The sequence below is a fragment of the Amblyomma americanum genome, chromosome 10, assembly GCF_052857255.1.
Source record: "Amblyomma americanum isolate KBUSLIRL-KWMA chromosome 10, ASM5285725v1, whole genome shotgun sequence".
NCBI lineage: Eukaryota > Metazoa > Arthropoda > Arachnida > Ixodida > Ixodidae > Amblyomma > Amblyomma americanum.
Window position 1 is genome coordinate 119,926,632 of NC_135506.1, and position 26,933 is coordinate 119,953,564.

The following is a 26,933-nucleotide window of genomic DNA, read 5'->3' on the forward strand; positions in this document are numbered from 1 at the left end:
GTAGGCATTTGTTGTAGCATACAGGAATATGATTATAAAGATTATACCATTCATACCTCAGTGTTGTGTGGGAGGGAGGAGGAAGCACACTGTCAACTTCTTGTTCTTTTCCTCAGTGGATTCAATATACACCGCAACAGTGCATGTGACTCAACATATCCGCAGCGAACAGTGTGTAATTGCACGAAAATTGTTTCGCAATAATGACCGCTATAAAATATATATTGTGAGCCACCGCTTGCACAGGCGTCTTTTGTTCAGGAACAGCCGGGCACACAGCGCGCGCTCCCCGGAGCCCAGGCAAGCGACGATGATGATGATGGGGATATACAGATGAACGAGGTGAAAGTTCGCGCAAAGCGCTCACACAAATAGTTCCCCGGCAGGAAAGCGGCCATCCTGGCCGCGGATTAAATAGAAGAGGGGCGTCGGGTGTAGAGTTTCATCCGCGATACATGAACCACTTCTTGAGAGCGGCGACGGCGGTCGATGACGGGGGGCGAGGGAACAACGGCGTAGTTGACCGGAGATATTTGCTGGACGACAAGATAAGGTCCGATAAAGCGCTGGAGAAACTTTGCGCACAGTCCAGGCGTGCGGACGGGTGTCCAGAGGAGGACCTCATCTCCGGGTCGGAAGGAGACCGTACGGTGGTGCAGGTCATAGCGGTGTTTGCGGTCTTGCTGAGTTGCTTCGGTGTTGACGCGGGCGAGGTGGCGACAATATGCCATCCGAGAAGCGAACTCTTCGCCCAGAGACGCAGACGGAAATGCGGGAGCAGAAAAGAAGGCGGTATCGAACAATGAGGATGGAACACGGCCATAAACCAAGAAGAAAGGGCTGTAGCCAGTGGTGCGTTGAACTGCGGAATTGTAGGTAAAGGTGACAAAGGGCAAAATGTTGTCCCAGTTCTTATGGTCAGGCCGAAGGTACATAGATATCATGTCAGACAGGGTACGGTGAAAGCACTCGATGAGACCGTTGGTTTGAGTATGGTAGCTAGAACATGTCTTGTGGACAGTGTTGGTGGCACGGAGGACCTCTTCAAGCACATGGGACAAAAATGTCTTCCCACGGTCGCTGATCAGGACACGAGGAGCACCATGGCACAGCACTATCGCATGCAAGAAAAAGTCGGCGACTTCAGAAGCGGCACCGGAGTGAAGCGGGGCTGTTTCAGCATACCGCGTCAGGTGGTCAATGGCGGTGACAACCCAACGGTGGCCAGCTGGCGTAAGGGGAAAGGGACCAAACAAGTCGAGGCGACGGTGTCGAAAGGCACGGATGGGCAAGGAAGAGGCTGTAGGAGGCCGGCAGGAACGGATGTTGACCGCTTGCGACGCTGGCAAGACACACAGGAGGATATGTATTTGGCGACGCTAGTAGAGAGCCCAGGCCAGAAGTATCGGCTCTTGATACGGTCATACGTCTTCAGGTGACCCAAATGACCGGCAGAGGCGTCGTCGTGGTAAGCCTGCAAAACTTGAAGACGAAGGGAGCGAGGCACAACGGGAACCCACCGGTGACCCGTAGGGTGGTAGGTGTAGTGGTAGAGTGTGCCGTGCTGAAATCTGAACTGGCGAAGCAGGCGGCGCGAGCGACTGTTGGGTGCCGCTGATTGGCCTCGGAGACGATCGATGATAGTGCGGCAGTATGAATCAGCCAGCTGATGGGAGGGCAAATCGGTGTGGACGTCGACTGGTGCAACAACAATGGGTACACAATCCAGAGGGAGGTCGGACGCCTGAGGTGAAGGGCACGTTGGTGAGGGGGCCGCAGCGTGAGTCCGGGAGTCAGGCAAGGGGCATCGAGACAGGGCGTCAGCGGCGAGGTGTTTTCTCCCGGATTTGTAGGTGACAGTGAAGGTGTACTCCTGAAGTCACAACTCCATACACCGGTTCGCCTCTCTGAGGAGCCAACGGCACGCTCATCCACCCCACTGGCTAATGCACTGTGCGTGTTTTCATCGCTAACCAGCATTATCATATTGAATTCGTTATCCTCCCATCCTGCGTTCATCCGATAATCCTGGGGTGGGACTTTTTGTAGTCGTCTTCTGCCCTCATCTCTTGCAATGACCGCCTCATCCATATAGCAGATCCAGACTTGGCACCCTGGTCTGACTTCGCCACCACGTGTGGTCGCTGCTGTCGACTTCGCCCTGCCCCCTGGCCGTGAACAGCTCATCCTTGCAACTTTAGACTTCGCTTTTGACGGCGACGCCTTAGTCATGCCTTCGCCACGCTGGACCTCCCTTCGCCACACTCGACCGCCATTGCCCACATGACGCGGTATGCTGAAACAGCCCCGCTTCACTCCGGTGCCGCTTCTGAGGTCGCCGACTTTTTATTGCATGCGATAGTGTTGCGCCATGGTGCTCCTCGTGTTTTCTCCCGCATTTGTAGGTGATAGTGAAGGTGTACTCCTGAAGACGTAGCACCCAGCGACCCAAACGGCCGGACAAGTTCTTCAGTGTCGACAGCCAACAGAGCGCGTGATGATCGGTGACAATGGTGAAGTGACGGCCGTACAAGTAGGGGCGAAATTTCTGGATTGCCCAAACAACGGCGAGACACTCTTGCTCTGTTATGGTGTAGTTACGCTCAGCTGTAGTAAGAGAACGGCTGGCGTACGCTACAACCTGCTCTTGGTTGGCATCGTTGCGTTTGTTGCATTTGGGTTGCAAGCCCCAAGGGTAGCGTTGGCCTGGCGGCCTGGGGCAAAGCTGGAAACATCCGAAGGTCCCGGCAAAGGATGAGTCGACTGGCAACAGAACAACTTGTTTATTCTGGCATCTCAAAAGAGCAGCCGGTCAGGGCGACCACGTTACTCGAAGGGCGAAATCGAAGTCTCTCTCTCGGCGTCCGGGGCAGCGGCTTTTTTTATACCCTCGGAGTCGAGGGCAAGAAGGAACGGCTGGGGAAGAGGCGTCCGATACGGCGACGCTTGAACATGTCCAGACGTGACGGGCGCGTCCGCCAGGCCGGCGCCGGTCAGACCTCCTCGCCTCCCAGTTGGGGAGCTCCTCTCCCCGGCTGCCGCGCTTTGACAAGCGTGGGCAAAACATGCACACACACACACACGCACGCACGACGACACGTGGCACTGAAACCTGCCTGGACGCGCTTGGCGGGAGGCGTTGCGGCAGCGATGAACGAAGCCGCGGCATCCGGTGCATCCGCGCCGGCTACACCGCGCGCTGTAGGCGAGACGTAACAGACCGCCCCGCCGGGAGAAGGAGATCCCGATGGTCAGGGGACTGCATCCGCTGTCCAGAGGGATGTCGCTCGATGATGCTCGTAAACGAAACCGGTCGTCCCTCGACGTTGCTTGAGCGCAGCGCACAGAGAAGGCCTCGTTCTCAGGTTCAGGATCACACAGGGCACTGCAAAGTCACTTCAGGAGAGTTGCCATTTTTGTGCTCGTTCCCAGCAAGCGTTAGAACTACGCCGAAACGCAACCGCTCAGTCAGCAAGCACGAGACAACCCTCACTAAGCTCTGCCAGGCTCTTTCCCCTTTTATACTACTGCCTAGTTCCTTACAGTAGTCAAGCAGCACTCAGAACGCGTCCACAAATTGGAAAATTGCACTAGAAAGCACATAATCACTTTGAAACACTAAACAAAAGCAATATGTTAAAAATCCTGCCTCGGGAAGAAAACATCACTAACAAACAACTTTGAGGCGGATTCCTACGTTAGGGGCTTCGACTTAAGCCATCGGCGTTACCGTTGAGACTCCCCTTTTTGTAACGCACCTCAAAGGAATATTGTTGCAAAGCTAGGGTCCAGCGCAGGAGGCGGCCATTTTTGGGAGAGATGGTCTGCAGCCATTGGAGAGGGCAGTGATCCGTCTCAATGATAAACCTCGAGCCGGCTAGGTAGCATGACAATTTCTGAACGGCCCACACGAGACACGCACACTCTTTCTCGGTGGCGCTGTACGCCTGCTCACGACAGGTCAGCTTACGACTAGCATACAGGACGGGGTGTTCCACTTCTCCATTGTCCCTTTGGCACAGTACAACGCCCATGCCTCGCTCACTAGCATCGCACTGAACAACGAACCCTTTTGTGTAGTCTGGCGATCGTAGCACAGGCTGGCTTGTTAGGGCGCTCTTTAAGGCGCTAAAAGCTCTTTCCTTTGTCTCGCTCCAAACGACTGTTTGGGGCTCTGTTTTTCTTAGAGCATCCGTCAGGGGAGCCGCGATATCGGAGTACCTGGGGATGTACCTCTGATAGTAGCCGGCGACACCTAAGAACGACCGAATATCGGTCTTCGTGCGCGGTTGCGGGAAGTCTCGCACAGCGGCCACCTTTATTTCAGAGGGGCGGCGACGACCCTGTCCAATCACGTGACCGAGGTATACAACCTCGGCCTGTGCTAATTGGCACTTGGGAGCTTTGACTGTCAAGCCCGCTTCGCGCAGGCGGGTTAGCACTGCCCGCAAGTGTGCCATATGCTCAGACCAGGATGCGGAGAATATCGCTACGTCGTCTAAATACGGTAAAGCGAATTCTTCCTGTCCTCGCAACACTTTGTCCATGAGGCTTGAAAAGCAGTATGGCGCGTTCTTCAAACCAAAACTCAAAACTTTAGGACGGAATGTTCCCATTGGTGAAATGAACGCCGCATACCTACTAGCCTCTTCTGTAAGGGGAACCTGCCAATAACCCCTGACAAGATCTAGGGTGGAAATAAACTGAGCGCTACTAACTTTCTCAAGGCGCTCCTCGATGTTAGGGATCGGATAAATTTGATCCTTAGTAATGGAATTAAGCCTGCGGTAGTCGACGCAAGGACGAGGTTCCTTGCCCGGTACCTCAACTAAAATCAAAGGGGAGGTATAATCACTCTCACCCGCCTCAATAACACCGAGCTGTAGCATTTTCTTTACCTCAGCCTCCATAATATCGCGCTGGCGGGGTGACACCCGGTACGCCTTGGATCGTACTGGCTCTGGGGAGGTAAGTTCTATATTATGAGTAAGGACAGAAGTCCTACCAGGCCTCTCAGAGAACTGACCTTGAAACTCTTGTAAGAGTTGGTGTAGTTCGGTTTTCTGCTCAGGCGACAGCGGTGCTTTAATGATTAAGTCACTAATGACCTGATCAGTGTCTTCCCTGTTCGTCACTGAGCCTAGTCCCGGAAGCTCGACCGGAAGCTCTTCTAACTTTCCCGTGTCGTGCATTTCATCTCCAGTACCTGGTGCCTTCAACGCTACAGGCTCAATTTTATTCAGTTCGGACGTGCTCTGAATATCAGCTTGCTGCGCCTCCGACCCTTTTTCATTGTTCGACAACGTCGGCCCCGCAACCACCGCCTTTGCAGCGAGCTCCCGAACTCTCGGTCTGGTTAAGGCCTGAACGCTAGCCTCACCAAACAAAAGCCCCTTCTCGCGCAGGAGGTGATCGGACCTGTTCGAAAAAAGGTACGGGTACTGGGGGGGCAGCCTAGATGACACTACGGCCTCCGTCTCAAGTGCTCCGAAAGGTCCTTCAATAAGCACTTTTGCTACGGGCAGACACACGCTATGAGCTTCCACTGCTTGCTTGATCCATGCGCACTCGCCCGTGAACATATCGGGTTCTACGTAAGAGGGGTGAACTACATCCATTGTAGCTGCGGAATCACGAAGCACTCGGCACTCTTTCCCGTTCACGAGGAAGTCTCGCATGTAAGGCTCGAGAAGCTTCATGTTCTCGTCAGTGCTACATAATGACAAACACACGACTTCTCTTTTTGTTTCTGGACACTGCGCCGAAAAGTGACCCGGCTTCTGGCACGTATAACACACGCGCGCTTGCCTCCTCTCGAACCGCTTTCTGCGTTCGGCTTCGGCTGCCGCCGTCTCCTTACGTTCGGTCGGACTGCTTTCACTCGCATCCGCACTACGCGTGTCCCCCCATGCTCTCATGGGTGTGAACTTCGGCCTCTCAGACTTGGAGCCAAATTCACCCTTTTGACCGTCCTTAGCTCCGCGAGCCCGACGCGTCACAAACTCCTCGGCTAGCTCGGCGGCTTTAGCCACTGTACTAACGTCTGGCCTATCCAAGACCCAGTACCGCACGTTCTCAGGTAACCGACTATAAAACTGTTCCAGCCCGAAACACTGCAGAATTTTCTCGTGGTCACCAAACGCTTTCTCTTCTTTGAGCCACTCCTGCATGTTTGACATAAGCCTGTAGGCAAACTCTGTATATGACTCATTTCTGCCTTTTTCATTTTCCCTAAACTTCCGACGGAACGCCTCCGCTGACAGCCTGTACTTTTTTAGCAGACTCGATTTCACTTGGTCGAAATCCTCTGCCTCCTCTCTCTTCAAGCGAGCGACTACGTCGGCCGCATCGCCGGGTAACAAAGTGAGCAAGCGCTGTGGCCACGTTTCCCGAGAGAACCCCTGCTTCTCGCACGTTCGCTCAAAGTTAACCAGGAACAAACCAATGTCCTCTCCAAGCTTAAACGGCCGCATCAGGTCAGTCATTTTGAACGATACCCGTTCTCCTGCACCGTGTGCCTGACTTCCATTACGAGCGCGTTCCATCTCTACCTCGAGACGCTTCATTTCCAAAGCGTGTTGACGGTCGCGCTCTTCTTTCTCTTTATCTTTTTGCTCTTTACGTTCGCGCTCCTCTTTCTCTTTTTGTTCTTTACGTTCGCGCTCGTTTTTCTCTTTTTCTTTTTGTTCCCTCTCCTCAATGGTCTCAAGGCATTCCGACAGCTCGTCATCCTCAGCCTCCAACTCAAGAATAGCCCTTAGCAGTTCTGGTTTTCTGAGTTTGTCTGAGACATCCAGACCCAACTCTCTTGCAAGCTCCAGCAATTTCGGTTTGCGCAACGACTTCAAATCCATGGCTGCTCCGAATGCTGCTTTCTCTACTGCCTACTATTGTCTTGCCGCAAACTAACCCGGCAGCAACGACAACCACAATTACCAGCTCTGTTTCTGACACTAACAAAAGCCTGGCAAAACTCAGAAGAAGAAAGTCCCGCACTCACCAAACCTCGCAGCCAAGAATTCAGCGCAGTCGTTCCGCTGCAGGCAACCAGTCATCACACAGGGCTCGTTGCACTGCTCCCGGATGGTCGTTGTGCTGCTCAGCATACAGTTGAACGCATATCTTCGCTGCTGGCCTCCGTTGTCGGGATCCCACCGCTGGCAACCAGTTGTTGCATTTGGGTTGCAAGCCCCAAGGGTAGCGTTGGCCTGGCGGCCTGGGGCAAAGCTGGAAACATCCGAAGGTCCCGGCAAAAGATGAGTCGACTGGCAACAGAACAACTTGTTTATTCTGGCATCTCAAAAGAGCAGCCGGTCAGGGCGAGCACGTTACTCGAAGGGCGAAATCGAAGTCTCTCTCTCGGCGTCCGGGGCAGCGGCTTTTTTTATACCCTCGGAGTCGAGGGCAAGAAGGAACGGCTGGGGAAGAGGCGTCCGATACGGCGACGCTTGAACATGTCCAGACGTGACGGGCGCGTCCGCCAGGCCGGCGCCGGTCAGACCTCCTCGCCTCCCAGTTGGGGAGCTCCTCTCCCCGGCTGCCGCGCTTTGACAAGCGTGGGCAAAACATGCACACACACACACACGCACGCACGACGACACGTGGCACTGAAACCTGCCTGGACGCGCTTGGCGGGAGGCGTTGCGGCAGCGATGAACGAAGCCGCGGCATCCGGTGCATCCGCGCCGGCTACACCGCGCGCTGTAGGCGAGACGTAACACGTTGTAAGAGAACAGCGCCAAGGCCTTGTCCACTGGCGGTGGTATGGAGTATGGTGGGGGCTGGCTCATCAAAATGGCGAAGCACAGGCGTTGAAGTGAGCGCCTGCTTGAGGGCTTGGAAGGCCTCTTCGCATTCAGTGGACCACAGATAAAGCGTCTCAGAAGTGAATAGTTTATGGAGGGGGGACGCTATGGATGCAAATTACGTATGAAACGGCGGAAGTAGGACGCTTAGCCCAAGAAGCTGCGAAGTTCTTTCAGGCGCTGGGGGCGAGGAAAACTGATGACAGCGGCAAATTTTTCAGGCTCAGGTCGGATTCCGGCCTTACTAACGATGGGGCCTAGTACTTTGATGCTCTTGCTGGCAAAGTGGCACTTTTTGGTATTTAATTGAAGACCGGCTTTCGCAAGGCACGTGAGAACTGCGTTGAGACGGTGCAAGAGCTGGGAGCAGTCGGACGAAAAGATGATAATGTCGTGCAGATAGCAAAGGCAGGTCTGGCTGGTATTGTTCAGCGCCGTGATGACCGCGCAACCACGGACGAAAGATGTGAGGCAAGAGCGATGCCTTGGGAGATCCAGCGTGGCGAAGGAATGACTAAGGCGTCGCCGTCAAAAGCGAAGTCTAAATTTGCAAGGATGAGCTGTTCACGGCCAGGGGGCAGGGCGAAGTCGACAGCAGCGACCACACGTGGTGGCGAAGTCAGACCAGGGTGCCAACTCTGGATCTGCTATGTGGATGCGGCGGTCGTTGCAAGAGAAGAGGACAGAAGACGACGACAAAAAGTCCCACCCCAGGATTATCGGATGAACACAGGAAGGGAGGATAACGAATTCAATATGATAGCGCTGGTTAGCGATGAAAACACGCACAGTGCATTGGCCAGTGGGGTGGTTGAGCGTGCCGTTGGCTCCACGGAGAGGCGAACCGGTGTACACCTTATACACAATATATATTTATATATATATATATATATATATATATATATATATATATATATATATATATATATATATATATATATATATATATATGGAAGTATACGCTTCATTTAAGGAAACATTTTAATTAGACTCGACGTTTCGATCGGAGGACCGATCTTTTTCAAGAGTGACCATACAGTGCATGGGCGCGTGTTCTTATAGCATGGGACTTGACACGCAGAAGGCTTAAGAAGAAAAGAAATAAAGAAAAGTAAAGAAAAAAGAAAGTGGGGAAGGGGCGGCCGGGAGAACGGAACACAACTGACACCGATGGCCTATTAGGGAATCAAAGGTGCCGCGTCGCGCACCCGTGAACTCACTGCACACACACACACACACGCACACACGAAGCGAAAGAGGGAGGCCGAGCTGGGTGCGTACGCGGCTACTGCGACAAGAAAAAAGCAAAAAAGAAAAAGAGAGAGAGCCCCACCACCTTGCTTCTTTGCTTTCCCCTTTTTCTCTGCTATTGCTTCTCTCTCTATTTTTTTCTTTTTTCTTTTTTCTTGTCGCAGTAGCCGCGTACGCACCCAGCTCGTCCTCCCTCTTTCGCTTCGTGTGTGCGTGTGTGTGTGTGTGCAGTGAGTTTACGGGTGCGCGACGCGGCACCTTTGCTCCCCTAATATGCCATCGGTGTCAGTTGTGTTCCATTCTCCCGGCCGCCCCTTCCCCGCCTTTTTTTCCTTTCCTTTACTTTTCTGTATTCCTTTTCTTTTTAAGCCTTCTGTGTGTAAAGTCCCATGCTATAAGAACACGCGCCTACGCACTGTATGGTCACTCTTGAAAAAGATCGGTCCTCCGATCGAAACGTCGAGTCAAATAAAAATGTTTCCTTAAATGAAGCGTATACTTCGATTTATATTATTTTAAGCAGTCAAGTACACACTGCCTTATTCCACCGCAGTCTGTTTTAACGCAACAGAATTTTGGTTGTCGTCATGCAAAAACAACCGGGCTTCTCTGTAACGAAATTCTCTGACTTGTCGAGAGGGCATTAAGATCATCAGCACACCAAAATTTTAAAATCTGGGTTATGGATGTTCGAGTACCTTTCATCGGATTATCCTATCGGATTGTAGTAAGCCGACTCATAAGCCTTCTTAGACAACCCACTAATCACCCTAATTTACGTTAATTCACCCAATACTCCACTTAATCCACCCACCTATTCCCACTAACCCACCTTAATTCGTTCCTTGGAGTGGGTCTACTTCGAAAGTTTTGGGGTTCTTTTGGAATTTTTGAAAGCCATCTTCCAAATGCTATTGCATTTGCTTTAAGAATACTGTTAAAAAGGCCCCCAACATTTAAATTGAGGCTGTGCACCGTACTATGCATCGCTTTTGTGCTGCAGCTGTCGTTTGATACTGAGTCACTACAATACGATTCTTAGTGGCTGATACAATTGACACTTTCCACCGAAAAGCATTCACAACGATGCTCGCCGCACCAAAAAAAAAAAAAATGTGGCAGGGCTTTAACGTAGTTAAGCAATCGAATAGACGTGCGAAAGCATGCGTTAAGCCTGCATGGTTTGCTTTGCTGGGTCGCCATCACGTCTGCGATGATGTCACTCAGGTCAAACTCCGATCGAGGTAAAGGAAATCTGATCTTTTCGCGCCGCATATGGTGGATGATGGCGACTACGACGTGCAGTGCACAGGGTGAGAGTGTGTTGCAGTTTAAAACGAGACGCGACTGGCTGCGGCGGTAGCATGAGGCTGTCGTGCAGTGGCCAACGAAGCGGATCTGTTCGCGCCGCCGTTGATTGGAAAACAATTCGCAGACGTATTTATTTTATTCCTGCCCCCTGAAGGTCATGCAAGCAACAAGAGTTTTGATTGGATTTACCCCGTGAAGCACTGCTTTCTCAATAATATACTTCTCTCCTAAGTCACCTATTCAGGGCTGAGCACTTGACAATTTCAACCACGTTTTTCTTGGTGGAAAAAAAAAAAGAAACATCGTGTTTGCTCTCTAAGGCACTCATTCATTCCCACATCCCAGAAACAAAAACTTCTGCACCTCCAGGCACGTATCGCCAGAACTGTAAATCTGTGGTCGTCCGCATTGCGATGGCTGATTACGGCGCCTCTGCTGTAAACAGAGGCCATGTGGCGCCGCCATTTTCGCTCGGCAATGCACAGACAGCTCGTCGAAGATTTGCTGTGGCCGGTTTATCCGACATGTTTTATTTTAATACGTTGAATTAGCATGTCGTATGCGCTTTCTTTAAATTTTTTTCTGTCTAGAAAATTGGAGAATCGCTTAGTAGCAAAGCTACGCTAGAATGGTGGGTGAGAAGTCGTTTATGTAAGTATTCTGCTCCCCATTCCCATTTTAGGGGAGCTTTACACCCTAGCCACAATAAAAGATACTATACTGAACACGTCTATTAACAGTGAAACACCCGTTGAGTTCTCGTGGTATACGATCGCATTTCACCAGTTTCTTCAAAGTAGATGTCAATAGAGCAGATGGGAGGGCCACAGGAGGCCAAGGGAAGCTTTCCATGGTAAGCAGCCTGTGTTATGAAACAATATCGAGCATATTTTAGGGTGAAGCGCAGGGCGATGCTTTTGTGACGTGAGTTCCTGATTTAAAGTTTGTCATCTGCAATCGTTATCTGAATGAGCGGGAGATGTGGCTGTAAACAATAGTGTACAGCATTAAGTGGAGAGTTCTTACAGTTTTGAACGGTGATGTTACGCCCTGGAAACTATACGTTTAGTGGAACATCGTGGTCTTGACGGTAGATTGTCACGTTTTCACAAACTTAGGTTGAAAGCTTCGTAAAACAACTAATACCACGACATCTCCAGTTAGGAAAACAAGGCCTCTGTTCACTATGTGAATAATTTTCATCGCAATAGAAGCGCTTGTTATAAGCAGAGGTGAGCGCCTAGTATGAATATATGTGTTGAACAATATTTCATTATTTGGAAAGAAGTTTACTTGCCCATTCTATATATGGAGAGAATGAGGCAAAACGTTCATTGGTGGCACTTTGACAGTTTTGAGATTTGACAGATACGGGGAGGGCCACTGAAAAAAAGATGCGCAACCAGCTTGAGTACGTCAGCCCTTTACACACAGGCAACAGCCGGGAAAAAAGTCACAGTGCACACATGATTAAAAAATTCAGTGCGCAAAGGCAATCCTGCGTCATTTCAACAAAATGGCATTTCAGCAAAACAACCTAGACGGTGATTTTTTTTAAATCTTTAAATACTTTTGTGTTAGAAAATGGGAGAGGTATGTTGGTGGCGCTCTGTTGGGCTTGACGTACCGCCGTCAGCGCGCTTAACACGAACGCTCGATTGCGCGTCCTACACTGATATTACAGCCCCTGAGCGCTGGGCGCACAGGCGGGTTAGAGTCCGAGACCAGGATGCACGGTGTGATTGCGGTGGTTGGAGAGAGATGGCGTCCTCCTTCCACCATGATGGTGTCTCAGAACCAGAGGCCGACGCCCAACGGCGCCAATGTAAGTGGAAGGCACGTGCTCGAGCGTTCATGTTAATCGTGCTTACGGTGGTACAGCAAAGTGGAATTAATCGAATATTTAACTTGTTACCTAATCAACTTGTTTGGATTTTGTGGGCAAGGTACGTTATATTTCAAAATCTATGGCAGTTACACTCTTGAACTCTGTCAAAACTCCTGACATAATATTCAATTCAATTCAATTCTTTTTATTATCATTTCTTCAGTACAGTACATAACATCACTGTCTGGATCCTTAGCCAAAGGCTAGTTATGGATCCATGCAACACCCACCAAATAAAAAACCTTCCTGCAATCAAATTTATGACGTTTTCTTCCTATAAAACGGCTCTCATATGATTTAGCACTTTTTATTAATGTCGCCACTGTGTGGGAATGTGTTTCGGGAAGAGTTAGTGCGAAAACCGTGCTGCTCAATAATTTGCTATATTTTTAGTGGAAATGAGGCAACATTCACCACTGAGCATTTATTTTACTGACGTTTTTGTACGTTTTGAAAAGTAACGTGGTAAAAAAAAAGAACAAGGAGAAGGGTATGGAAAGATGGCCGTTATCGCAATTAGACGGTGCGTGCAGCGTTTACTTGCTGTTGCTTGCAAAAGGGGTCAGCGCTCTTCAAGCTGCTCACATGGAGCTTTTTTCCTCGGCCTCTTCCATATATTGCTTGAAAATGAACAATTGAACGTCAAATTGAATTAAATTAAAAAAAGCATCGGCGTACCCAAATGGTAGAAAATTGGCGGTGGGTTAGCTCTGGCTAAACCTGGAGTGACGCCATAGCTACAGCTGGCCGGGTGGAACTTGATCAGTTGAATTGCAAAGTCAGTCCTTTCCCCGCTCCGTTTCGCTGGGCGTTTCTTCTTCATCATCGTCCCCCTGACCCGGCGCATGCGCACAGCTGTTACAGCTCGGTTTCACCAGCGCGCCGCGCCACCAGTAGCAGCAGCCGCTCCGCACCACGTGGCCGGTCACGTGGCCTATGATGTGACGAACCACGTGATCAGTCACGGCGCCGCGCCGCCGGCAGGTGCTGCGCACCGCGTGACCGACCACGTGACAGCGTGGCGGCGCCGCCACGCTGAAGGCTCGAAATGCTTCCGTAATGCAGCTATCGCTACAAAACTTTGTACGTGTACAAAACTTTATACTCTGTCTCTACTTTTCATTTCGTGGGCTTGCTGCAGCGTTCTTTTAACATTCTGAGCTAATTATGTTGCCGGGAGAGTTGGTTGGCAATAAAACTTAAATAGACAGCGCTGGCTGTCGACGGACAAGTACCGAAAGTGGGCCCAACTGCGCTTATTGTTAGCGCATTTGTGTCCACTTCTTATTCACCTTCGACCGCCAGGGCTGCGTTTATTACAATTAAAATTCTGGCTCTATTCTTATAACAAATAACAACTTTGTAAGCGTATTAGGTACTTTGCAGTGCACTGACCGCAGAAACATGATGAACCGGTAAACCCTGGGTGACTCACAGCCAGAAAATTATTACAAAAACTCACCTGCCGAGCTTCGTCATTGATTTTCCGACAAGGCTTTTTGAGAAGCGCGAAGCCGGCCGCGATCTTCTTCAGCAGCCCCTCCTGGTCCATCTTTCCGCCGGCTCCACGGAGACGCAGAGAGGGCGTCGACTCTGGCGGGTCGAGGAAGAGCACCGTGGTGTCCGGCTGCCTACGGCGACGTGCGGTAGTCAGGGAGGGCCGGAACAGGGCTCCGAGGCCCAGCTCACGGTTCAGCATCCCCACAACGCGGGTCAGGTTGGGCAGGCTCGATGATAGCGTGCTGTTTGGGGACACGCTGTATGGGTAGCGCTGGGTGAAGGGAAGAATTTTATTAGAGCGAAAGCTATGGTTGGAGAACATGGCAAAATCATCTCTTGCGTGTATGTGCCTAGCGCAGGCGCTTCTCATGTCATCTTCTGTGCAGCACTAATCCGAAGATTCTGACCACACTCGTTTTTTTTTGCGTTTCCGCTAAAAAAAGACAGAAAATTGAATCAGTAATCATGTGTCTGCTGACGATAGGTCGAGCCATAGCATTTGGGCAATGGCCAGGGCCAAATTTGGAGGCCACCATCTTTGCGGGCACGCTCCATTATGTTGAACATGGCTTTTGGTCGAAATCAGCCAAGGTCAGATCTCGTGGATGGGCCGAGCCAAAATTTTGGAAATGACCCCGCCCAATTTGGAGGCCGCAATCCTGTCGGGCACGGTCAATAATGGTTTGACGATAATTTGGTCCAAATCAGCCAAGGTCAATGTTCCAATGTCAATCTGTTCTTATGCAGTGATTCTCAAGGTGAAACCAGCATCAAACCACGCAAGGAATAATGAGCAACATTTGCGTTGAGTAGAGCTACCGCTATAAAAGATAACTGAGTATAAATCCTGAAGAATCGAGAGGGCCTCAGATTACGTAGTCCGCATGATGACAGTAGGGATGGAACTCTGATGATCCGTCGCGGAAGCCAGAACATAACAGAGGGGGTTGTGCATCGTTGCGCGTGGACTGTGTCTTCTTACGGACACAACAGTTGTCCGCGTTCTTACATGCTGCAGTAAAAGACTTAACTCTTTCAAGAGCCATTTGTCTTTCTGATTCGAAATGAACACTTATTAGAGTAAAAAAACATTCAGGCCTTAAGAAATCCTATTTATTAATTTTCACACGAAAAATTCTAATGGTTATTTTTTTAGACGAGAATAAAGACTTTCACATAAATGTAATTAATACTGGAAATAACATTCAAACAACAGGACTTAGGAAATCAGAATCCTGGTGTCCATGAAATGCTTCTTTGTTTGAGAAGTGCACATGATGCAGGAAATTTTAAAGAATGCAGTGATTTGTACCAGTGGAAAGATGTATGACCAAGAAAATGGCGGGAGACGTGCTACAAAGCTGAGTGCTTTGTTTAATAGTTTCTGCTGCTTTCAATAGATGGCTAAAAAATCCCAATTTCCCCTCGGAAGGGGGGCTTAGTTCCCTTGAAACCAAGAAATTATCAGTAGTTAGAGCACAATGGGAAAAGCTTCGAGGTTGCGATATGCACAGTTATGTAAGAAGTGCCTCAAATGGTTGACTAATTAACCGCTGTAATATGGTGATGACACTTTATGAGCAGAAGGCGCAACCTTTGTAGACGTAGATTGGCAAGGTAGTGGAGAGGCCTGAAACCCACGTTTGTCCAAAGCGTCGGACCAATGCCGCAAAACGCACAACAGCACTGATGAATCCAAAGCTCCCTTTGCTTCAGTTCACCTGCTTCTAATTTCCGCACGGAGTAATTCTCTCTACCAACCATGTGTAACTTGCACTCAGGAGGCAATGGGCTGTGGCCTAATCTTGGTGGAAGGAATCATTTTGCAGTTGAAACTAAACAAAGTTCTCAGGATACACTGTTCCTTTTTTATCGGTTGAAACCAAAAATCCAACCCCTTATTTTAAGCTGGCCCTGTGGCGGTGCTAATTCGCGCTGTAGGAAACAGCTCCCTTTTTTTCAGCTTCACATACAAGCGTGCTGCCGAGACATACGTCAGACTTTTCGAGATGCGTCGCCAATGCTAAAAAAAAAATTAGCGGTGGCTTAGCTGCGCGTTGCCTAGTATACTTAGCGAAAGCTACCGTAACGAGCCAGGCTTCCCTTCTTCCGTGGCTTGCAACTGACGGCCTAGTGCATTGCCTACCGTAATCATTCGGTGACAACACGCGCATGCTCAGTAAGGTGCATAGCTAGTCATGGCGTCAAAGAGCAGTGGGGGAGTGGACGAGGCGGCGGAGTCGGCGGGGGCACAGCTGTGACGTGCAGCTGCTCCTGTGCGCTTGCGCAGCAGTAGCAGATGGCCAAGACAGACGAAATCGCTCCGGCCAATGTAGCGTAGCTTTCGCTACAAAAGTGAGCTGCCTACTCGCTCGATCGCCGAAATTCGGTGGGTAATGAATGCAACTTGTGGCCTGTTAGATTAATCTAAGCTAACATGAAACAACCGTGTTGCCCTGTTAGTACTTCTAATAGTGACGCAGCACATACAATTTCAGCCTTTGGCGGGAGATTTCTAGTGTTCCTTTCAAGCAGTATTCACAAGGACGATAAAATTCTTCTCTAAGGGAGCGTTAGTGCGCACACGCCGAGCTTCTGAGAGGCCGTGCGATACCGGAGCTTCCGATTACCCCGGCGCAGGAGACATTTCATTCATTTCGTTCATTATTTATTTATTGCATATCATGAAAAATACAAAATTTGATTGACACATAGCCATTGGCTAGCAACGGTTTTAATGAGCAAGCATTACAAGTCCCATTACGGTGAAAGCCAGCGGCATCTGTTGTTGAGCGTACTCAAGGATGGTACAGAGAACAACAGATGGCAAGAAGAATAAGGCGACGTTGTCAATCCGCCGTGGGATGCACACAGCAAGCAGAGCACCGCAATTGCAGACAATGAGACACACGTCGTTCGTCTATTAATACTCCCCACAGGCCGACCTAAATGCGGAGCCAGTTTTCCCGACTACATTCGTACCAAAATTTCCACGCACCTGTTCGTCGTACAGCGTTCTGAATGGTGTTATACGATTTCTTTTGGATATTGTCACCGAGAAACGGTTGACGTACGCGGGGCTGGCTTACTTGCCTTACTTATACAGGCAAGAGGTTGTTGGAACGCGCAAGGCAGCAGGCAGCACGAGAGATGAAGGCGACAAAGAATCTAGCTCCGAGATGGCTCAAGGCTTGCCAACTGCCAGGAAATGAAGTTTAGACGCGATACGGCGCCACTAGAGGAATTAGTAGTGTGGCATTGCTCCCCCTCTCTGAAATAAACCGACTCGGTGTGGTAGCAGTGGGAGGCAGGACCACAAGAGTAGTCGCACGTGTCTGGCGTGTGGTGTAGACACGCGCGAGGGGCTAGCGGGCGGGTTAAGGCTTCATACGGGCGACGTGGGCAACTTCAGAGGTCGGCCGTCTAGAAGAGCGAACTGTTTCCTGGGGAAGAACTTAGTAGGTAACTTCACTGAGCTGGCGGAGCACATCGTAGGGGCCAAAGTATCTGCGTAGAAGCTTCTCAGAGCGCCCTCGCATTCGGATTGGGCTCCACACCCAGACTTGTTCGCCGGGCTGGTAAGGCACATTTCTGTGGCTGAGGTTACAGCGCCGAAGGCCGTGAACTTGCTGGTGCCGGACGCGCTGTCGAGCGAGTTGGTGGGCAGCCTCAGCGCAACGAACGAACTGGGCAGCACCCATAACAGGGGAGGTAGTGCTAGCTGGAAGCAGCTCTGCATCGAGCATGGTTGTGGCTTCGTCACCATGTACTAAACGAAATGGAGTGAATCGTGTCGTTTCCTGAACCACAGTATTATAGGCAAAGGTGACATAAGGGAGTATGGCGTCCCAGTTCCGGTGGTCCGCGTCGACATACGTGGAGATCATGTCGGCGATCGTCTTGTTGAGCCGTTCGGTGAGGTCGTTCGTTTGAGGGTGGTAAGCGGTTGTTTTGCTGTGACTGGTGCCGCTCAGGCGCATAACCTCCTGCATAAAGGCCGAGGTGAACGCTGTTCCCCTGTCAGTTAAAACGATGGCGGGTGCACCGTGACAAAGCACATTGTTTTGAACGAAAAAGCTAGCAATTTCGTCACCAGTACCACGGGGAAGAGGTTTAGTCTCACAGTAGTATCGGCTGAGGTAGTCGCTGGCGACCACAATGTAGCGGTTACCCAGCGAGGACTCCGGAAATGGGCCGAGTAAGTCCATGCCGACTTGATGGAAAGGGACCTGAGGCGGATCAATAGGCTGGAGTGGGCCGGCTGGCTTAGTCGGCGGCGTATTGGGACGCTGACACTCGAGGCAATTTCTTATGTAACCCTTCACAACTTCAGCAACCATCGGCCAGTAGTATTTTTGCCGTATTCGTGCCAAATTTCGACAAAAACCCAAGTGACCAGAAGATGGGTCATCATGGCTGGCCTGCAGGAATTCGTCGCGAAGGGCCGTAGGCACGACGAGTAGACAGACATCGTCCGTTGGACTGTATTTTTTCTTATACAGAACGCCGTCAGGTAAACAGAACGACAGCCCGCGCGAGAAGATTCGCTGGGGAGACTGAGCGCTTCTTTGCAGATACTCAATGAGGGGCCGTAGTTCACTGTCGTCTCTGGTGTTGAATGACAACCGACGTGTAGATGGCGCCAAGAAAAACCGAATCGTCGTTGAGGTCAGCTCGGGGGTCCCCAATAGGAGCACGAGACAAAAAGTCGGCATCACTGTGCTTCCTGCCAGAGTAATAGACGATGGTGACATCGAATACCTGAAGTCGAAGGCTCCAGCGCGCAAGCCCTCCCGAAGGGTCTTTTAGGTTTGCGAGCGAACGCAGCAAGCGGTGGTCACTGACGGCCCTGAAAGGGCGGCTATATAGGTACGGGCGAAATTTAGCTACTGCGCACACAATTGCCAGGCATTCTTTTTCGGTGGTGGTATAGTTCGCCTCAGATCGTGACAAGGTGCGGCTAGCGTATGCGATTACGAGTTCGAGACCATCCTGCCTCTGCACAAGGACAGCACCGAGGCCGATGTTGCTGGCGTCTGTGTACTGTTCAGTGTCGGCTGACTCGTCGAAGTGTCCAAAGATGGGCATACTTTGGAGACGAGTTCGGAGGTCTTCAAAGGCCTTCTGTTGCTCCAGAGCCCAGAATTACGGTTCGGAATCCTTAGTGAGTCGGGTAAGATGCCCAGCGATCTGGGAAAAATTGTGCACAAAACGCCGATAATAGGCGCAGAGACCCAGAAAGCGGCGCACGCTTCGCTTATCGGTGGGCACAGGAAAAGCAGCCATGGCGGCTGTCTTATCGGGGTCGGGGCTAACCCTTTTAGCACTCACGATGTGGCCCAGAAACTTCAACTCTTCGAAAGCGAAGTGACACTTTTCGGGCTTCAGGGAAAGACCGGCCAACCGAATTGCTTCGAACACAGCACACAGGCATCTCAGGTGCTCTTCGAACGTGTCAGAGAAGATGACAACGTCATCCAAGTACACGAGACAGGACTGCCATTTGAGATCGGCAAGAACAGTGTCCATCATCCTCTGGAAAGTTGCAGGAGACGAGCGTAGGCCGAAAGGGAGCACCCGGAATTCGTACAGACCGCCCGGTGTAATAAAGGCGGTCTTCTCCCGGTCACATTCGTTCACCTTGATTTGCCAATAGCCGCTTCGTAAATCTAGCGATGAGAAGTACTTGGTGTAGCGCAGACGGTCCAGGAAGTCTTCAATTCTCGGGGGAGGATAAACATCCTTTTTTGCGACTTTGTTTAAACGTCTGCAATCAAAGCGGCAGCGTAGGGTTCCATCTTTCTTTACTACCAGAACAACAGGTGACGTCAACGGGCTCGTCGACGGCTGTATCACGTCGTCCTGGAGCATTTCTTGAACTTGGCGGCGAATGGCATCACGCTCCTTCGAAGAGATCCGGTAAGGCGGCTGACAAAACGGCCGCTCGTTGGCGTTAACTATAATTCGGTGCTTTGTGAGCGGTATCTGCCTAACCTTGGAGGTCGAGGCAAAGCAGTCGCAGAAATACTGGATAACGCTTTTCGGACAGCGTTACTGATTAGATGGGAGGTTCGGGTTCACGTCAGATTTTATGGGATTGGCCGGTTCTTCCACTAATGCCGGGGCTCCGGGCAAAGCGTGCTGTCCCGCGAATTCGCTGAGTTCCTCGAAATACGCAATAGCGGTTCTGACAGGCAAACACTGAGGTTCACAGCCAAAATTGGTCACCAAGAGTTTGGTTCCACCATTGTTCAGTTCAACCATTCCTCGAGCAACACAGACTTGCCGACCAAGGAGCAGCGATGTTGGTTTCAGCGATGCCATGAATTCCAGTGCTGTTATCGCATTCTATGGTAACAAACATCCTGGATCTTGACCGGATCAATACGTGGTCGTCATAGATGCGTAACTTAGTCCTGCCTGGCTCGGGATCACCGTCAACAGGGGGCTGAGTGGAAAATGACACGACCAGCTCCTGAAGGTTGAAAACGGCACCGTACTCCCGAAGGAAATCCAAACCGAGTATCAGGTGGGAGCACTCGGGCAGCACAGCAAAGCAACCAGAGAAAGTAGCAGCGCGGATCTGTATTCGTGACGTGCAGATGCCAATCGGCATAACCACATGGCCGCCGGTGGTGCGGATCTGCGGCCCAGACAAAGGGGTCAGAACCTTTCTGAGGGCCGTTGCTAACCGACTGTTCATTACAGAAAAATCAGCGCCAGTATCCACAAGTGCGCTCGCATCGCAGTTATCAGTGGTTACTGCGATTTCGGCAGACACCAGTCGGTCACAGCACGTGGTGGTCGTTGTGGTCGTCGGGTAAGGTCATCGAATGGATCGTAGCAGGGTATCGTCGATTACGGCAGAAACCAGTCGGTCACAGCGTGCCGTCGTTGATGTCGTGAGGTCAAGTAGTCGTCGGTCGGATCGTAGCCGCGGATCGTCGGGTGTGGGCTCTTGTCTTGGTCCAACAGCGGCGGCCCTACCCCCGGAGGGCTCCGTCTTCATTTTTCCCGATGTGAAGAGTTGCCCCTGAACTGGCCAGAAGACGACGGGCGGCTTGGCGAAGAAAACCGTCTTGGGGGTGGCGACCGTACTGGCGTCACTGCGTGGTCGATGGCTGCACGTTATCGGACAGATATTGCTTGATATCCCGGGGTCGTTCTCCGCAGCGCGGTCTCGCTGCATCAGGGGTCAACCCCCGCAAGCCCATTCTGCGGTAGGAGCAGTGACCAAGAATGTGGCCGGGTTCCCCGCAGTGGTAGCAGGATGGCCAAGTGTTTGGAGTACGCCAAACGTGCTCTTTTTCTCATGGTGGACCGGGACTCCTGCGGTTCGGCGGGTATAACTGCATTTGGATACCGCAGTGAAGGCATAGGAGTGACGGGAGAAAAAGCTTGCATCACTGGCCCAGGACTGCTTTGTAGTTCTTCATTCTTCACTGTGTCATCACGTAGGGCGCCGGCTGCGGAGCTGGTGGCGGCTGAACAACTCGCCGGACTTCATCCCGGACCACGTCCGGTAAGGCGGCGACGCTGCCCTGTGTAGCTTCGAAGTGAAGTTTCTCGAGTTCTTCGAGCACCAGGCTCTTCACAAGCTCTCGAAGCTCCTCACAAGCTCTCGAAGCTTCTCATTGGGAAGCGAAGTAGGAGTATACAGTGGTGAGCGGCTGCTACAGTAGCCTGACGACCGTATAGTGCGCGCCACGTTCCTGCATCGAACGCTCCATGGTAAATTCGGCCACTGTTCTTGGTGGGTCACATATCAATCTGTCCAACAATTGCTCTTTTACGCCGCACATTAAATGGAGCACCTTCTTGGCCTCTGGCACACCAGGGTCATCGCGATTGAAATGTCGCGTCATGTCCTCAATGAACATGGCGACGCTCTCGATCGGCTGCTATGCCCTCGATTGCAAGGCGATTTCAGCCTTCTCCTTTCTTTCGCTGGTGTTGAACGTGGCTTAGAGCTCTCGGCGAAAAACCTCCCAGTTAGTGAAGGAAGCTTCATGGCTCTCATACCACGGCTTGGCCGAGTCCTGTAGTGCAAACTAGAAATTCCGCAATTTGCGCTCGCCGTCCCATTCGTTCAAAGCCGCCACAGGGTCAAAGCTGGCCAACCAGTCTTCGACGTCCTCAAACCTCTCACCGTGGAACGATGGGGGAGACCGAGGCGTGTGAAGGACGAACGGCGGGGCATTCCAGGAAAGCTGACTTGTCTGACTAGCCGTAGTGGACGTCATGGCCCTTGCCAATCTTGTGAGTTGGCCGAATTCGGGATGTAGCCCTCGCACGGGGCGGCTCGCCTTGTGGACTGGTGTTGTAGCAACGTGTTGAGAGCTGACGTCAAGAGTGTCCTCGAGTTCAGCGTACATGAGCCGTTACCCAACTGCTATATCCTCTATATACACCAAATATGTCACCGAGCAACAGTTGACTTACGCAGGGCTGGTATACTTGCGTTACTTATACGCGCAAGACGTAGTTGGGACGCGCAAGGCAGCAGGCAGCACGAGAGATGAAGACGACAAATAATCTAGCCCCGAGATGGCTCAAGAGTTGTCAACTGCCAGGAAATGCCGTTTAGCCGTGGTCGGCCCCACTAGAGGAGTTAGTAGTGTGGCAATATACCTAAATATGCTAGTAAAGCTGGAGGCCAGCTTGCGACAAAGATACAATCCGCACACGTCTGCACCTTCCATTGCAGGCCTTCTGAGACTCTTTCCTTCTTCTCTTAGGCGTGGTTGAGGTGCCCGCCAAGGTGTGAGACAATTACTGCGCCTTTTCCTTTCCTCAAAAAGCAGTTTTCCTACCAAAACTGTAATGCAAACGTTCGTCGTACGGGTTCCGAGTGGTGTGTGTGCGTGTGTGTGTGTGTGTGTGTTTGCCCGCGCGCACACACGCAAAGCACGCACGCATGGGGTGGGGGGTGCTGTCAATGCACCGAGGGGCAGTAATTGTCTCTGCCGAATTATTACTGTTAGTTGTTTGCAGGCGCGGCTGCAGCGGTGTTTTTGCAGCGTCAGGCAAATTTGCGAATTTGTGCGTGGTCTTCGGGATCCTCCAGGCTGCGTCCCTTATTTTGGCCGGTTGCTTGTATAGTAACAATAGAGAGTTATAGGACATCGTTACCGTGTTTACGTTACCATTCACCGGGCCCGGCTAGCCACATCTGCGTATACGCCGCCACTTCCCGGTTTGCTAGCACTTTACGGAATCTCTTAGCGCTGCGGAGAGTTAGCGTTCGCTCGTAATCAAACATGGCAGCGCCCAGCACGGCCTATTCGGACCAAATACAGCACCGCCGCCGCGTTCTTTGGCGCCATTTCTCGCTTTAAATGAAGGCATTCGCTTTTAAATGCAAACTCTCTCTTATACGTTGAGGAATGAGTTCCAACTAAGCCATGTTTTTGACATTATTTGCCGATTTTTGAGCAGTTAAGCCTAACTATATGTCGTGTACATAGCCAGATAGAAACGACTACAATGCTGCTCTTCAGTTTTGTACTCGATTTAATATTTTTCTATATTTTCATATTTTTCTCACGAAAAAAAGACTGGTAATTCTCTTACTATATTCACCTGTAATTCCAGAAAATAAAAAGTCTCTCCGGCCAGGATTTGGTGCGCTTTAACTTACTGCCACTAGATGGCCCCACTGGTGCTTACATCCAAACACATGAAGCGACGATGCGGCACGGGAGACAGGTTTCGTAGTTGTGCATTTTTAGAGCACTCGCAACGCAGCGTGCGCTGTGTATGTAAGCTTACTACGGTCCACGTAGTGAAATTGTCTACTGGCGAAGGTATGCAAAGGCGTCTAGCTTCACGGGCACATTTGAAAAGCCGCTGAGTCGACTGTCAGCTGAAGTGTAGTCTGTACGTCTTTGTATGCAGAGATAAAGGTTATTAAAGTGTAGCATCTCACTTCATAGAAATGATTGCAATGCATCCGTATTCTTTTCAATTAAAAGCTGGGCATCTGCCATCATCATCACTCGTTTTAGCTTTACGGTAACTTGTCAAGAACGTCAAGAACGAACCTTTTTTCACTGGCCGGTGTGTCATATTTTTCAAACGGTAACTTGTTACCGGTGATACGGTACGCTAAAACGTCTTCTGGAGTGAGCCCCGCCAACCGGAATGTCAGGCGTCCGCTAACACGGTAAACGGAAACGTAAACACGGTAACGATTTGCTATAACTCTCTAATCATGTCCCCATCGGATCTCGGCTGTCCACATCGGATCTCGGCTGTCGGCGTGAATTCTATACAAGATAGGGATTGCCGCCTGGCGTCCCTCCGCGCTGCTCTCCACGGTGGGAATACCGCTTCAGGGAGCATCGTCATTACACAGAGGAAGAGCAATGTACGAGGCAGCTTTTATCCGCACCAGAAAAAAATTTTGACATCACTAGGTCTAGAGCACTGAACACTCATGCATTGATATTTCATGCTCGTCAGATCAGGATGCGCACGTAATCGGAAAATATATGAGATGATCGCACAAAAACAAACCTTGCGTGCCAGTGGCGTAGCCAGAAATTTTGAGCGGGGGGGGGGGGGGGGGGCTCATGTTGCAGCATGGCCTCCTCATAGAATTTGTGGAAGGATCAAACGCAACAATAAAAACTGCATTGTCATTGACAATGCCATTGCGTATTAGATACGCACTGTGTAGACAAGTGAAATATGTATTTTTAAAATAAAAGAATGTATTCGTATGTCTTAAAAATTGTGGCAGACATTATTACAAAACATAAAACTGAGCAGGCGACAAGACACAGAAGAGAACTAAACAGGACGAGCTCGTCCTGCTTGCTCCCTGTTGTTCGTCCTGTTCGTGTGTTGCCACGAAATCCAACCCGAGTTAGCAATGTTCGCGCCAAAATGTCTTTTCTAGTCTGAAAAAGACACCGTAGGTGACAAAACCCAGAATGATTTGTGGCGCCGGTGGTTGTTTTGGTCAGAGGTGCGTGACAGTTCGAAAAAATTTCAAGGGTGGGGGGGTGGGGGGGGGGGAGGGAGCTGAGACCCTAAGGGCCCCGGCCCCCTTGCTACGCTCCTGTTGCGTGCACTGCCCGATGGTGTACACTGCCCGATGATGTACACTGCCCAGATGGCAGAAATTTAATGTTCACGAGTAGTGAGGCTAATTTCATTGTGCACAGTGTACTCTGACCATAATGTATTAATTATATTTCACAAGAAAAAGCTTAGCTTGAAAGCACCACATTTTCTACCGTCTATCTCTCAAGAGTCCTCTAACTACACTAGCAACTACCTTGACATGCACTTAGCTAAATACACAATTCTACTACGATGGTTGGAAACCTCGAATGCCGTGTTTGGTCTCACCTCGAGGCCCTAGTGGCGGTAGAGGTCCAGCAAGTCCGGCCAAGGTTCGCGACTCCTCTCCTTGGAGACGCAGCGCAGGAAAAAGCTAGCGGCCCGCGAGAGGAAGCTGGCGTCTCGGTTGCTTGCTTCGCTGGCGGTGTCTGCTTGGCGGAACTTGTGGAACATGTTCTCCAGTCGATACCTGCGGGGTGTCCATGTGCAACTTTCTTGGACAAAAATATTGGATGGTGGCATATTGTACGGTAAACGGAATTATTTAACGTAATGGTTCATTCTTCCAATGCGTAGGAAAATCTTCTTTTTTCAGTTTTTCCATCACTCGCATCTAATAGTTAAGACTGCCGTAGAAAACAAAATGAAAAATACACTAATATAAAAAAATTCAAGCCTGCCGAGTGAATAGCTGCGGATATATTCGTTGCAATAGCAGAACCTTATGATATATGAAAAAACTGCACTCATAAACTTTTTCCTTTTGAAAAAGATTTTGCCCAGAACTGCTGAATATGGAGAAAAAGGTATGTAGCTAGAAACTTCTGCTCCAAGAAGACTGATCTGGAAAAAAATTGCTGGTGGTTTAGCTGTGGTTAACCCTGGTCAAAAGCGAAAAGCTGCATCTCCGTGGCTACGTTTGTGGCCGAGGGACTGGTGGATTCCAAAGATAAAACCAACTTCCATTTTCCCTCGCTTGTGGCGCAGTTCGGGTGTCCACCGAGATATGTGAGACAGGCGTGATTTCCCTTCCTCAAAACCAACTTTCATTTCACTTTCCTTCCCTTGCGGAGCGGTTCGAGTGTCAATCTCCACGGCAGGCATCACATTGATCACACCTACAGTTGCGCTGAACGCTTCAAAGTGCACCGAAGTTTTATGCACAACCCACTTTCATGATCTGCGCATGCGATGCCGGCAGACGCTTTTCCGCTTGGCCGGCGGTCAAGGCCAAACGCCAAGGTCAAAGGTCAAATTCGAGGTAGTTGGTGTAACAGCCGCTGGTGTCGCTGCTGTAGCTGACGTCATGTGTCGAACCTGACTACCATCAGTTATCCTCATGGTTTGACCTCTACCTACATTCAAGGTGAAACTTGCAGCCACCATGACCTCTAGCTACATTCAAGGTCAATCTTGCGGACCCGCTGATGGCTCGAAAAGCTGGCGTAGTGAAGCTTTTCGCTTCAAAAGAGGGCTGTGAGATGAGTCTCACATAAAGAAAGTTGCTTAAGCGATGTCCACACGGTGAAACTCGTAGGTGCTATGCGAAAAACGTGCGTGTCGTAGTTCGCCGGCAAACTTCTCCCCCGCCTTCAGCATTTCTACGGGATCTGAGGAGTAGAGGTGGACACCCTGTTACCAGATGAAGTACTAGCTAAAGCGTCAAGGCGATTTCAATGCCGCTAGTGACACCCGGAACAGCAGAGCTTGCAAAGCTGTTTGATCCACGAAGAAACTTCCGCTACCATCGAGGAGACCCCCCCGCCCCGCCACCGTTCCCCGCCAGTGTGTTGCGATTTCTTTCGGCCGAGCGAAGCCTACGCGCTTCACCACTGGGAGAGCTACGTCACTGATTTCGCACTCAAAGAGGAAAGGATTTTTTTGTCCCTATGTGCGTGTTTATTTTCTGTGATTAAAATTAGATGCAGAGCTCCCAAGCAATCTGCGTAGCCCGTCCTCAACGTTGCACGCATGCTTCCGTAGTAGGTAGCTTAAACGGCCTTGCTCATATGCTTCTTCCGGCACTACCGGCATGCCTACGTTATCTAAAGCGTTCGCTTTGCAACATTAATCCTGAGCGCTCATGTAAGGTGTTGATGTTCAGTCAT

General features: G+C 50.6%; 1 pseudogene; it reads right to left on the reverse strand.

Moving 5' to 3' along the window:
- LOC144108673 (uncharacterized) overlaps positions 1-26,933 on the reverse strand; it is a 93,761-nt pseudogene that overhangs the window by 53,654 nt on the left and 13,174 nt on the right.